The 13008-nt window shown below is 49.2% G+C and overlaps 3 long non-coding RNA genes and 1 pseudogene across 8 annotated transcripts in view; 2 read left to right on the top strand and 2 right to left on the bottom strand.

The window, feature by feature from the left end:
* The window catches only part of LOC144287696 (uncharacterized), an 855-nt gene extending 373 nt beyond the window's left edge, over nucleotides 1-482 (bottom strand). The window contains exon 1 of the long non-coding RNA XR_013355446.1: nucleotides 325-482. This is a non-coding gene — a long non-coding RNA (uncharacterized LOC144287696). The remainder of the gene's footprint in view (nucleotides 1-324) is intronic.
* Nucleotides 1-2130, bottom strand: part of LOC144287694 (uncharacterized) — a 20928-nt gene extending 18798 nt beyond the window's left edge. Inside the window, exons 1-2 of one of the 3 annotated variants that reach the window (XR_013355441.1) lie at nucleotides 1542-1930; nucleotides 489-934 (exon numbers count right to left, since the gene is read on the bottom strand). This is a non-coding gene — a long non-coding RNA (uncharacterized LOC144287694). The other 2 variants (XR_013355439.1, XR_013355440.1) reach the window with 2 other exon arrangements.
* LOC144287695 (uncharacterized) lies at nucleotides 1011-13008 on the top strand. Of its 4 annotated transcripts, none has more exons than XR_013355443.1 (5): nucleotides 1011-1081; nucleotides 1547-1698; nucleotides 2298-2447; nucleotides 3613-3885; nucleotides 11790-13008. It is a non-coding gene; the product is annotated as an uncharacterized LOC144287695 (long non-coding RNA). The 4 variants fall into 4 exon arrangements; XR_013355445.1 differs by lacking the exon at nucleotides 1011-1081 and adding an exon at nucleotides 1211-1281; XR_013355444.1 differs by lacking the exons at nucleotides 1011-1081; nucleotides 1547-1698 and adding an exon at nucleotides 1770-2151.
* Nucleotides 7809-9695, top strand: LOC144287693 (large ribosomal subunit protein eL29 pseudogene; annotated as a pseudogene).

Genomic DNA, 13008 nt, shown 5'->3' with positions numbered 1-13008 from the left:
TGTGCTGTGTTTCGCCTGTTGTCCCCCCCCCCCCCACCCCGACGGCCAGTCTCTGGGCTTCAACACGCCGGCGCCGGGGTTACCGGGATGCCCTGACTACTCCTTGGCCACCTTTGCACAGTGCCCAGCCTGGCCACCGGGAAGGGCTCACTGCGACCCCTGCGGTTGTGCTCTGGCTAATTTGGGGCAAACGAGGCGAACCAGCCCAAGGCTGCCGCCCCCCGTCTCTCCCGGGGGCCAGGCCGACCCGTGGGGCCGACAGTCCGAGCTCGTGGTGCCCGAGGAAGCGGGAAGGCCCCGGAAGCGTGACGGGAACTTAACTACCTCGGCTTTGACCTCGAGCTTTTCCGGCTTGTCTCTTCACTCAGGCAGAAGATGCGGGGAGCAAAGCGCTTGACCCTCCTGGGCCAGGCCTGCCCGGAGCCGGCGGGACCCCGCCAGGGCCTGACCCCCAGGACCGCCTGACTGTCCCCCGCACCTGCCCGCACCTGCCCGCGCCACCAGCCTCTGGCCCATGTGTCCTCAGAGAAAGCTGCCGTGTTTCCAGCGCTTTGGAGACGGAGACGCGAGGCTGCTGTCCGCCTGGGGTCGGCTCCCCGACAAGCTCCCGTCCTGCGTCACCACCACTGCCGCTCTGCCTGGGGGTTTTGTCAGCGGCCAGTGGCCAGAGCCGGTCGGTGTGGGGCCCGGAGCCCGGTGCTCGTGCGCCCCTGCGCCCCGGCTGCGAGCACACAAGGAACCCCAATGTTCACTTTCAGGGAACGGTCTAGAGACGGCCCTTAGCTGGCCTTCCCAGCCGAGGAGACCCGATGGCCCCTGGGTCCCCATCTGGACTAGCTGGCGGAGCAGGTGTGGGGGGCAGGCTGGCCGGGGCTGCCGCAGGAGCGCTCGTCCATCCGCCCTGGGGGCCGCTCCCGGGCCGCTGGCAGGTGACCTGTGAGCAGGGAGGGCTGGAGGGACGTGCGGGATGGCTCGGAACCCGGGGCAGTGTTCTGCCCGTCACAGACCCTTTGTGCCCACGGCCCCACAGAGGATCTGACCTTCCTCAGTGCCTTGGAACTGTTTCATTCAGAAGAGGAAGGTGGGAGTGCGGGCCAGCTGTCCCCTGGGCAGGCGTGGGCCCGGCCAGGGCGGGAGGCCGGTGTGGCCCCCGTGCTCCTGCTCCCAGGCACCGCACAAACCATTCGGGTGACCCTCCGGGGCCCGCGCGTCCCCCCGGGAGCTGGGGCTGGGGGCCCACCACGGCCTCTTTCCTTCCATCCTCAGTGCCCCCTGATGGAGGTGGGAGAGGGGGCAGGTGGCCTGAGCGCGGAGCTTCCTGGCGGGAAGGGGGGCGGTCCCGGAGCACCCCCTTCCTGCTGCCCTGAGTCCCCGCGGCCTGCGAGGCACAGAGTCGCATCCGGTCCCGGCCTCCGGGCCCCTCGGATCCAGCACGAGGAGGGGCCGGGGCGGCAGGACCGAGCCCGGGGCCCGCGGGGGCCGGCCTGCCTGTGACGGGGACCGCGGGGACCAGCTGCGGCCGCGTTGCATGTCTGCCTTACCTCAGCAGGGACAGGTTTACGTGGACGGTGGGGCGGGTTGGACGGGGCACCAGACCCCCGGGAACGACACAGCGGGTGTCGCAGAACGTGCGGGATGGCGGCCTGCGTGTAACTGAAACCGAGGGTGTGGGTTCTCTGGACTGTTCCTCGACTTTGGGTAAGTTAGAGATTTTCCACAATAAAAATGATTGTGCATGTTCCCCTCCCAAGGAGTTCTGGATTTTAAAGGGGCTTCAAAGATAGAAAACTGTTCAAGGCACTCCACTCCGTTCTTCCCCAGAAATAAATGATAATTGGGCAGGTAGGGAAGGACCCCAGGGAGAAGCTGTGGCGCCGATTCGGCCCCAGGGAGGTGAGCGTTTTCTGCCGCAGTGACAATCCACCTGTGACCGTACCTGAAAATATTCTTACTGGATGGAGCTTGGCTTCGTGCCAGCAGGACAGCAGCAGGACAAACACGGTCACTCCTCTGTTCCCTGCCATGTTCCCTCCAGCCGAAGGAGGAAGACCTTCCCCTGAAGGTCCTCAGCTTCACCCGCCTTGGTCTCCAGGATACTGTGGAATGTCCGGGGACCTGTGACATCATGTCGGGAAGGAGCTGAGTCCTGCTGTGTGTAGGGAAGGGAGGGTGGCACTCAGGGTCTGTGACTGGGAAGGAGTAGGAGGATGGCTGGGCCTTGGAGATCCCGTCTACTTGCTCCTGTTTTGTGTTCTGGTCCTTCTTCAGTCCTGCAGATACTTTGTCTATGTCCACAGCATCTCCTGGAAGCTTATTAGAGATGCAGTCTTGGGGCCCGGCTTGGATCTCTTGAATTAGAATCTGCATCTGCACCAGCTCTCCAGGAGATACACGTGCACAATAAATTTGGGAAGCTCTGGGCTACAGCAGTGGTTACAGTGGCTCTGGTAGGGGAAGAAAAGGTTTTCTTTGACTCTCTTATGTTTCCTTGATGGGTCTGAAAATTAAACCAACAGACAAAGATTAATAGGAGAAAAGCATACACATCTATTCAAGAGAAATTTTATGTGCAACAGAAGACAGCATAAGGAAACAAAGTCAAGAAGACACCGTTTGCTGAGTGCTTTATGCTGGGTTGGATGAGGAGTGGGCAGTGGTAGAGGAACAGGACAGGTGTAGGCCTAGGAGGGGAGAGTAGTGACCTGTGGGGAACAGTGAGGTCTGCTTGTTAGGGTTTTTGGCATCCCTTTGTCTTCAGACATATGGACACGCCTTTCTTCTGGGTATAAGGAGGGTACCTCTTCCGTGAGGGTCCTATGACCTGTTTCAGGAGATAAGGGTGAGGTGGGTAGAGGTCAGAGTGCCCTTCCCCCATGTCCATTTTCTCAAACTCCTTCAGCTTGAGTCAGTAGGCCATGGTGATGTATTTTGGAGTAGCTTGTTCTGAGCACTATCATTCTCCCATCTGAAACTTTCCCAAGAAGATTCGTGTTCAGAGTAGATCATCCCGTACCCACTGAAACAGACTCAATGTCCTTGGCGTTTGAATGGAAACAAATAAAAACAAAGGTTAATGGTTAGAACAAACTGTAGAGTCAGCTTCTGAGGCCAGCAGGCAGACATTGGAGATTTCTAGGCTTTAGGCTCAAAGCATCTTCAGATGGAGAGAGGGCAGGTGGTAGCAATCTGACAGGTTTTCCTGGTTTGCAGTTTTTTAAACGTCCCTGGTGATGTCATCAGAAGTTCCCAACCACTGGGAAGGTTGTCTAAACGTGAGCTGTTGCAGTGCCTCTCTGAAGTTTATATCAAGTTGTCCAGCTCCTACTTTCAAGGCTTCAGATAAAAAGCAGTTTTAATTTTTAGTGGTTCCAAGACAGAAGGGTGGGAGAAAAATCGGAAACATTGGAGAGTGGTAGTGAGATATTGTAGGAAATTAGAATTTGGGATCCAGCTCAGCTTTATTGAGCTATATAACACTGTGTAAGTCTCAGGCGAACACAGTCCAGTTTACGGAAATGTAACAAACCTTGAAGAGAATCAATAGGACCAGCATTTAATGGCCTCGAGGGTGTGCTATAGTTTTCCAATGAAGCATCATTTTTCTCTCCGCAGTCACCACCACTGTGAAGTTTTGTCAACCTAAATAAAGGGGTAAACTGAGACAAATTCGAATGACCAGACGCTGCGTTCATTCAGGAACAGCAGAGGGATTGCAGTTGGGGAGACGCATGCTTGGAGCAAGTGGCAAGGAGTCTGTGGAAGGTCCTGGGTAGCTGCATTCATGGATGGGAGTGCAAAGAGGAGGCGTCTACCCCAAGTCCCAGCCAGGAGTTCCCTGGCTTGAGGTTGGAGACAGACTCTTGGCAGGCGCTCATTGATCAGGAGGTAAGTACGGTTTTCTCTAACTCAGTGTTTTTGTGAAATTTCTCAAGCTTCATTTTTCTGGGGGCACAGTAGTAAGATTCTCCATGCCACACCCTCTGGTTGCGCTGTACATGGAAATTCTTTCAGTTTCATGGGAGGAATGATAAAAGCAGAAGAGATGTTCAGCCTTGCCTTGGTTAAATTCAAATAGATGAAACATAATTCATCAATATACATATTTCAGAAATGGAAGGCTTCATGGGCAGTCCCTGAGAATTTTTCAATACCTCGGTGTCCACAGTGTCCTATAATGCTGTCCAGTCCTCCCACCTTGGTTGGAGTTCTGGGATAACAGGCGACAATAGTCTACTGTTATCAGCCAAGTTTCAGACATTATCTAAAATGTTGATTGTCCACAGTCTTTAATTTGAATCTAGCATCTCCCAAGCCAATGGCTTTCAATGGGGGATGCACACCAGACTTGCCAATGGAGTTATTTTCTGTATTAATGGATAGGATCATATGATATTGCTCCTTTAGGTCTGTTGATGTAACAGACTATATTGATAGATTTTTGAATTTTGAACCAGCCTTGTGTACCTGGAATAAATCCCACTTGCTTCTGGTATATAGGTTTTTTTTTTTTTTAATACATTGTTAGATTTGTTTGCTAATTTTTTTTTGGTGGGGGGGATTTGTGCATCTGTGTTCATCAGAATATATTGGTCTACAGTTTTCCCTTCTTGTAATGTCTTTGTCTGGCTTTGGTATTATGGTGATGCTGGCCTTATAGAATGGAAGATATTGTGCAGAAATGCTATCATTTCTTTCTTAAATTTTGATAGAATTCATCAGTGAAATCATCTGGACCTGGTTCTTTCTTCTGTGGAAGGTTTTGAATTTGTGATTTGTTCTTACCATAGACTGTTGATAAGGCAAAATAACACTCTTGCAACAATTATGTAAACAATCATGCCAAACCTAATGAGACCAACCTTATTTTCTGATTAGAAGTAATCTTTGATATTATTATGATCACAAGGAGGACTGTTAGAAAAGATTCAGAAAGACTTTGAAATGGGGAAAAAATAAAAGCAGGATTAGTGGGTACCCGTCCACTTCACCAACCAGGTTATCCCAACATCTATCGGCTTTGAGCTATTTTACAACTCTGTATTTTATTTATTTATTTATTTTTAAAATGTTTTAATTATTTATTTGAGAGAGAGAGAGAGCAAGCATGAGCCGGAGGGGCAGAGGGAGAGGGAGAGAGAGAATCTCAAGCAGACTCCACACTAGGTGCAGAGCCAGACATGGGACTCAATCTCAACACCCTGGGATCATGACCTGAGCAGAAATCAAGAGTCAAGGGATTAACTGACTGCACCACCCAGGTGCTCTTATAACTCTGTAATTTATATAGAAAACTGAGAGAATGCAGATAATTTTTATTCTTATAAATGAAAATTCTGTTAGGTAGAGTGCTGTTGATTATTATCCTGTAGATACTGGTTAGTTTTGCCAGTTTTGCATGATTATTCTTTTACTACTATAAATGTGCAGCACCTTAAATTTTTGTTAAATTCTTCCTCAAAATTTTCTTCAACATCTTACTGGTTCCCTCATTAATTAATAAATTAAACAAAATATTTGACATGTGTTATACACTGTATACGAGAGTATTGATTTTACTTTTAAAAAATTGTCCTTTACCAAATATAATGGGATTTCTTCCCAGAAAATGCATATTAACAGCAAATATCACCTGCAGTTTGGGTTTTACAGCCCTATAAGCCCATCTATGAAAACCTATGTGTTCTCAGATGGCAGGATGCCTGGGTCTAATGTACTATAATGATTATATTTTGTCACCTGTTAAGCTGAGTTTAATGACAGGAGGGACAGTTTACACATTTGAGTATCCCTGGCACAGAGGATAGCATAGAATATGCATTCAGCCCTCAACAGGACAGCTTTCTTTGCAGGACAGAGGAGCTTCAGCTCGTGGCTGGATGGTGGAGATCCATGGCCAAGTTGGAGGTCAGAGCACATGTGCTCGTTGAAGAATCTCGGTGAACTTCAGGGCTTGGTGGGAGGCAGGACTCCAGTAGAACTGGGGAGTAGTCTTGTCAACAATGTCCTTCTCTGAATTTCTGGGTGGTCTTTACTCATGTTTCCCTGTGACTCAGGGAGGTGAAGGGAACTGGGTTATTCTACTGGCACAGTGTCAGGAAGGGATTTTTGATGGAGTTAAAAACCCTGTACAAAATCCAATGAAAACTTTAAAAATCACTGACTAACTTATCTTTAAGAACCTTATTTTCAGTTAGCCTCAGGATATAAGGTAACAATAATAAGTAATAATGCATGTCAAGGAGTTGAAAAACCAGATGACCTAATTCTGGTGTTGAGCCTAACCTTGGGCATCTTCAGGTGGGTCCTTTGAAGTTTTGTGTCTTTAAGGACACGGAAGGGCGCCTGCTCCACCTTCTTATGGGTTATATGAGGATCAAGTGGGATAATGTGTGGGTTTAAATACCTTAAAATATTGGGGAAATAAACTCTATCCAAATGAGAAAAGCAAAGGCTGATTATTCAGAGCCAGCTATGTAGCAGAGTGTCGGCTGCCATCACTTGTGATGGGGAGAGACGAGGCAGGCAGGAGAGGGGAGCGCTTATACTGGACAAGGGGACAGCGCTTGTGTGCCCTGGTGGAGGCAGCTGCTGGTCTGAGGGCACTGGAAGGGGTGACCAGGAGCTGGAGTCCTATGTGATTGGTTCCAGGCTCATACTTGGCTTTCTCTGGTTGGTCCAGAGTTGGAATCAGGGACCCGAGTGAGGGAAGCTGTCAGTTATTGATCAAGCCCTGGACATGTGGGGCTGATTGTTCCAGAAGTTACTGGCCACTCTCTGGGATTGTCACTAGAGATGGCCCTCTGGTGACTGTAGGTCTGACTCACAGTAGGTGGCTGTCTGGGTTGTTTTTAATAGATAAGGGGTTGGTTTCCTGGGCAGGCTGCTGCAGGTTGTGGTCAAAGTTCTATTTTTATATACGTTCTGGCCATTGTCCATTTGTATATTCGGTTTCTCTAATGTGTATGAAAGGCGTCAAATTCTGAATGTGACCGAACTGATTCATGAAACTGGCATTTGGTATTTCTTAATTGAGTATTCCTAAGGAAAATCCCAAAATATTGCTTGAACTAAGTAGACCTGTTCCCAGAAACTGCCTGAGAAGGCGACAGCTGGTAGTATTTAAAGGCTTCCCTTTAATCCACTGCCCGGAAGGCTGACTTGGGTTACCCATGACGTTCTCCACCCAGCCCAGGCCCTTGTTCGGAGCAGGTGGATGGGGGAGGCAAAGCAGCTGACAGGAGTTCATATCCCCAGGGTGCTCATTACCTAATTTTTATATCCAGAATCACAGAATTGGAAGGGACTCAGAAAGTCAGTTGTCTAGCTCCTGCCCTGGAAGAGCATTGGTAAATTGTTTCTGAAAAAGTTTAGCTGGGACCAGAACACAATAATTTTACTTGGCAGCTGACTGTGGGATTCAAGCTTCCAGAAAAGTCGAGTGTAATAGGCAGCCAAGAAAGAAGGAGACAAGAAGGCATGCCTAGCGGAGCTAACAGCTTCACCCGAGATGATGGGGCACATGGATCTGCAACCATCACTACCTGCCCAACAGGCTGGTGTAGACAGTGCTGAGCCAGCTAGTACCTTTTCACCAGCAGACGTGTCTGCTTTTCTGACTTGACAAGCATCACAGTTGCATGTATTCAAAAATCTCTTGGCTAAAAGATTTTGTGGCTATCTTCTAAATCTTCACTTTTTTGGAAGCAGGCATTTCCAAGTGCTTTCTAAATAAACTTAAAAAATTTTTAAGCTGTCTCTTTTTCTCTTCCAGTCGGAAGCACTTGGGGAGCTGTGGCTTTGGTGCAGACATGGCCAAGTCCAAGAACCACACCATGCACAATCAGTCATGAAAATGGCACAGAAATGGCATCAAGAAACCCTGGTCACAAAGATACAAATCTCTTAAGAGGGTAGACCCCAATTCTTGAGGAACATGCGCTTTGCCAAGAAGCACAAGAAGGGCCTGAAGAAGATGCAGGCCAACAATGCCAAGGCCATGACTGCACATGCTGAGGCTATCAAGGCCCTTGTTAAGCCCAAGGAGGTTAAGCCCAAGATCCCAAAGGGCGGCAGCCACAAGCTCAATCGATTTGCCTACATCACTCACCCTAAGCTCAGGAAATGTGCTCATGCCCACATTTCTAAATGTCTCAGGCTCTGCTGGCCAAAGGCCAAGGCCAGGGCTCAAACTGAGGCCCAGGCTGCAGGTGCAACCCTGGCTCCGGCTCCTGCTCCTACTCCTGCAGCGCAGGCTCCCAAAGGTGCCCAGGCCGCCACAAAGGTTCCAGTGTAGAGGCTTCTGCCTGCCAGTGTGAGGACGGAAGGACTGGTATGAATGACCTCTGGGCTTCTGTCTGCATGGGCCTGGTGTCCTTTTGTGCTACTTGTACAAATAAACCTGTGGCAGGATCTGTCAAAAAAATTTTTTTAAGCTTACACAAAATTGCAAATAATAGTACATACCATAAAATATGTTTCCTGAACTGTTTAGAATAAATTGAGGGCATGACACTGCATCACTCCCATAATATTTCAGTATGTATTTTTTACAAACAATGGCTTCCTCCTAACCAACTGTAAAATATCTACCAAAATCAAGAAAACAAGATGGATGTATTATACATTATACTATAATATATCCCTTTAGATTACCACTATCTGATCTTTAGATTTCATTAGTATTAACCCTTACCCCCAAATTTAGCAAGGTGATGGATAAAAATGGATAGAATAAAATAAATAGCTTTTCTGTAATAACCAACTATAAGATGTGATAAAAAATATTCCTCACGTTGTAACAAAAAAACTGTCCTATATGAAGGAAATAACCCTACACACCCAACAGAAAATAGGCAAAAGATATTTGGTTGCAGGAAAATGTAACAAAATTAGACATTTACTCTTAACCAATCAGAAATGGCCCCAAATGAATGCAAAACTGAAAGGAGAACAAGAAACAGAAATGCAGAGTCTGTTACATAAATAAGACATTTGACACCCTGACCCCTCACACAGGGGGAAGTGCTGCTGAAAGCAGGGAAGGTACTCTGGAGTGTAGGGAGTTTGAGTGTGGCTAAAAAATAAAGAGGGACATGCAGAACAACCTCAATCATGTCATTAAGTTTATATGTTTTCAAAAAAAACCCCACACAGACTGAGATGACATAGTTTAATCACAATTTAAGTATTTTCTATGGGAACACATGCATGGGATCAAGCATGAGAGACCTGAAGAGATCATGTCAAGTGGTTAAGAGAGCAGGAACAAGTGAGGGGTGGGTGTTCAAGGGAACGCTAGCTTTGTCTAGGATGCTTTTGTGTATCTTGGAATTGCTTTATTTTTTTTAAAGAGTTTTAAAAAATGTATTTTTGTGCGCGTGTGCACGTGTGAGAAAGAGTACATGAGGCACAGAGGCAGAGGGAGAAACAGATACTCCGCTGAACAGGGAGCCTGATGCAGAACTGGATCCCAGAACCCTGAGATCATGACCTGAGCCAAAGGCAGATGCTTAACCCACTGAGCCGCCCAGAAACCCCTGGAATTGCTTTAAAATGCACTTGTGTTGCTCATATAATTAAAAATAGATGAAAAAGCTAACTAAAATGTTACCAGATTCTTTCTTTCTTTTGTGAAACGAAAGAGATCAGAGCAGGCCAAATTCTTTTCCTCTCCTGTGTCTCCAACTGATTTCAACTTGCAGAGATATAGCTGAAGATGGTCTGAAGCTATTAAGTTACTCTGAGAGAAGGAGAAAATAACCCTCTTGTTGTTGGGATTATCATGAGTACAGCCACATCTGTGTACAAAACAACCCATGGCTCAAATAAAGGTGAGACAAGGCTAGATGCAAAGGAACTTTGCTAAAACCGTAAGAACCTGGCGGGCTCATTTGGGCTTCCCTCACAACATGGCAGCTGGGTTACCAGAGCAGGTGTCCCCAGACGGCCACATCGGAATGCATGATGCTCTTATGGCATCATCTAGTCTCAGGGGCCCCACAGTATCAGCTCAGCCACTTTGTTGGTCAGGACTGTCACAAAGTCTGCCCAGAGTCCAGTGGTGGAACCTGCTGGCTTGATCAAAGAAGTGTCAAGGTCACATACTTTAAGGGGGAAAAAGCATGTGCTATGGGAGACATCATTGTGGCCGTCTTCGGAAATTGTAGCCTTGGGACCAAGCTACATGCAAAGAGCATTGGAAAAACTTGCAGACACCTGTGCTTCACAGGAAACAGGAGACACTGGATCATCCTCTGGAAAATGAGTCATGAAACAACGGGCATTGCAACAGACATTTAGTAGTTTGCTAGCTTGGTAGACAGGATCATGTAGGATAGTATTTCTCTGTCCCATTAGAGGTTGGTGATTGATGATTGATTGACTGAGAGAGCAAGGGAGTTGGGGGACAGGGGAGGAGCAGAGGAAGAAGGAGAGAGAGGGACTCTTAAGCAGGCTCCCTGCCCAGCGTGGAGCCCAACATGGGGCTCTATCCCAGGACCTGAGCTGAAACCGAGAAACCTAACCTACTAAGCCACCCAAGCACCCCTAGAGGTCTTTCAAATTAGTAATAAGGTTCTTCTAGCTCCTTTTAATACTTTACTATTAAATTAATTTTAAAATTATGATTTAATATTTCCATATTGTGCATTGATTGGACACAAATGTAACTGAAGTGCAACCAGAAGTTAGTTTCTTTCTTTCTTTTTACATCAGGCTCAAGGTGAGCTAATTTACTTCAGAGCTGTGCCTCACAGTCCCCGAGACAGGCCAGGGAAGAAGGGATGATTGCCAGTCACTATCTATGGAGTTTGGCCACTGATCGTGTGTGAATGAAGATGCAGATCCCTTTTCATTTCTTAAAGAAATTCGGTGCTGTTAGCTGAAATAGGAAGTCATAAAAGAGAGCTGGCTTTGGCAGGTGTTCCCTACCCGCTGTGACTCAGCCTCGGTCCTGGAACCCCTCTCTCCTTTGCTTTGCAGTGATGGGGCTGAGGTGCCACATCCACACCCTGGAGGTGTTGACATCTTGTTGAGTCTCCTGACGACGGGGGAAGGCCTAGGAGGCAGGAGGGGAGAGGGGCTTGCTTCTGGCTGCTGTCAGGATCTGCTCAGTGAGCAGGTGCAGCACTAGCCACCCTTCCACTGCCCTAGCCCTGACCGCGTGTCAAACACCCCTCATGCTACTGGGAAGCTGGGGCACGGCCTCCCTCTCCAGGGCCCACTAGTCCTGGGGATGGCAGTTGCTTCTTGCAATTAAGAATCTTATCTTCTCCTTATTCGCCTTCCCAGCCTCCATCACCTGTGTTACCAGACCCCTGAACCAAAATACGTGGTGTGGTTTCTGCATGCCCCACTGGATGCACTGATTTGCCAACAGGCTTTCCATTAGAATTTAAGTTGTGTGGGGCTCAAGACTTTTGTGTTTTGCTGGCTTCTCTGCTCCAGTGAAGCACCATGGGAAGTACTTGTGAGTGTGTCTGGATGGGCAGGCCCAGGAAGCAAGCAGGACTCACCGTGCTGGAGCTCAGGAAAGACCTGAGGTCTAGGAATATATAGATTTAAGAGCTGTCTGCACAGTGAGGAAAGAGGAATGAGGTGGTTTAGGAAAAGTCTAACATGAGCCAGACTGTTTTATTTGCTGGAGAGAGAGATTAAACTCAAAATGGAACGAAACCAGATAAAGTCATCCACTATAGTTTAGCAAATCCTACCCCTGCCCAGCCCCCAGATTTTACAAACACGTAGAAAAGTTGTGAGGTTGCAAGGAAAATGTGTTTGTGTTTCTGCAGCTGAGACTGTGCGTGACCCAGCTTCCCAGGTCCATCTCCCTGGGGCCCAGGAGGTCAGAGCATCGAGGAAAGCCACCGGAGAGTACCAGCCCACACCGTTGAGAATCTGGATTTGGTGTCTTGAAGAGACAAGGAAAGCCCACGTCTAAACCCAGAGCGCACGGAGGCTCTGGGCTGGACGCGCTCAGCGGCGGTGGCGCGGGTGGTGTTCGTGCTCCTGGCTGCTGTGTCCTCTCACGGTTCAGTGTCGCCTCCCCAGCTCCCGTGCCTCTGTTTGCCTCCTGCTTCCCGTCATGGCCTTCACCTCTTTGGCAAGTGCTTGTCCACCGACCCGGCCAGCTGCTTCCCTGCGCCGCCCTAGAAACAAACGGCTCTCCCGGCCCCGGCCAGGCGGGAACCTGGCTCGCTCCGCTCGCTCGCGGTGTTGGCGCCCCTGGAGTCCCGGCTGGAGTCCCAGGGCGTTTGGGGTCCTCTTGCACTCCGAGGTTCTGAGCCTGCCTGTGCCCGTGTCCTGCGTTTCCCCAATGGTCCTGTCTGTCCCTGCCACCGGCCTGTCGCTGCTCTGTCCCCTGGACCGCGAGCCCAGTGAGGCTGCTGCCTCAGGCTGCGGGGACAGTCGCTCCGTGCTGCCCCATCGCCCCCCCTACTGTTTCCAGGACACATCTCTATGTGTTCTTGGTCAAGGGCTCCGTGGACCTGTGCCCTTTATGAAATGGAACTGTAGTGGTGTGACTGGGAACGGTCCACGGGCCCTGTGTGCAGAGAAGCCATGTATCCAGTCGAACAGGCTCCTTGCCTGGCTCCCAGGCCACAGGGTTGACCAAGATTTCTGTGGGCTGGGCGGATGCCGGAGCCCAGGCAGCAGGGAGGACACTGTGGGCCAGACAGCGTGGCTGGGCCTGGCCCTGAGGGCAGTACCTCTGCTCTTCCCTCTTCATTGCAGGGTAGAAAGGTGGGCTGGTCCAACACCTCTGCGGACTTTAGAATTCAACCCTAGCCTCAGAAGGATTTCTAAAGCCCACTGTAAAAATTGAGATCTTTTTGCAGATGTAGCTCCTAAATCCTTTGCTTCTTGCTCCTTCCCCCCACTCCCTCCCTCCATTCCCCCCACCCCCCAAATGGCCACTATGGTCAAAAGGCAAAGTCCTGCTGGTGAATAAGCAGCTGATTTTGACATCTGAAAACCAGCAGAAATTGGAACTCTACAATGAATCGTTGA

Source organism: Canis aureus, chromosome 17 (assembly GCF_053574225.1).
Source record: "Canis aureus isolate CA01 chromosome 17, VMU_Caureus_v.1.0, whole genome shotgun sequence".
NCBI lineage: Eukaryota > Metazoa > Chordata > Mammalia > Carnivora > Canidae > Canis > Canis aureus.
Note: the sequence above shows the minus strand (reverse complement) of the source record. Positions and strands in the feature narration are given on the sequence as shown.